Source organism: Austrofundulus limnaeus, unplaced genomic scaffold (assembly GCF_001266775.1).
Source record: "Austrofundulus limnaeus strain Quisiro unplaced genomic scaffold, Austrofundulus_limnaeus-1.0 Scaffold12, whole genome shotgun sequence".
Taxonomy (NCBI): Eukaryota; Metazoa; Chordata; class Actinopteri; order Cyprinodontiformes; family Rivulidae; genus Austrofundulus; species Austrofundulus limnaeus.
Window position 1 is genome coordinate 434,708 of NW_013952414.1, and position 1,178 is coordinate 435,885.

Genomic DNA, 1,178 nt, shown 5'->3' on the forward strand with positions numbered 1-1,178 from the left:
ATATATATATATCAAATAGAGTGCATAGAGTGCATAGAGTGCCTGAAACAATGTGATGGTTACATTGTGGCTTTGACATTTCAGGCAGCCTCTTGCAATTGCGACCCAAAACTCATTGCTCTCCCTGTTCATTACCTCCCATGATGACCCCATTCAGAAAGAGTGGGGGCCAGCCTTGGCAACGGACCCAGCAAAAATCCCTCGCATTAATTAGATGACCCCGGGAGATGGGTGCTGCTGCAGTGATGACAGGCTTTCTGCGTATTGTTTATGGCTGGTTGTAAAGTGTCCAGCAGCTGAAGTGATGAAGACTATCAGGGGGTGATATTTCTCATCGCTGTGTGAACGGGTAAATGTGGGTTGCAGTACAGTTCTGTCGGAACATATCAGAAAACGTACTGTTTAAGATAAAAGCGCAACACTTATTTTGTTACCATTTAGATTTTATTTTTGGCTTGCAAAGACTCTCACACACTCTTGTTTCATTTCTAGCTGCATTTGGGGTTACAGTTAGATATCTAATGTTTCTATCTGTGCAAATGTTTAGTTTGCTGGAGGTTTTACCACATCAACTCGATGCAGTGAGATTCTATACTTAATGCAGCATTGGCTTTTTAAAACAAAAACTCAGAAACAGATTGCCTTATGCATGAGATATTTCTAAACATCACAAATGTGTTTCCCTTTTTATCACACATAAGATTAAAAAAATTATTTTAATTAAAACATTTTTACGTGACAAAAATGGTTTTAGGTTTAGATAAAAACATCAGAAGATAATCAAAGATGAATTGCGAATGATTGCTTGGGAAGAGGATTTATTCATTTGTTTAAAAATTGTCTATCTAACCAAGTCTTACAATGTTATATTCTGCCAAAAATATTTTTGGTTAGATTATTAATCTTGTTAACCTGGGATTTTTTTCCTTACTTTGAGAAGTCTTACCAAGTGTGATTGTCTAGTTGCACAGGCAATTTTTTCACTTAACTTGAGAAGAAGTATTTTTACCTTACTTTTGGAGGGCGAGTTTTTGCAGTGATATGTTGAGAGGGCTTCTAAAACGTAATGTTATGCATATAACTACTGTTCCCTGAAGGAAAGGAACGAGGTACAACATCATGTATGGGAACCACGCCCCTGCGTGTCCTGGCTGAAGCCACCTCTAATCACGCCTTTA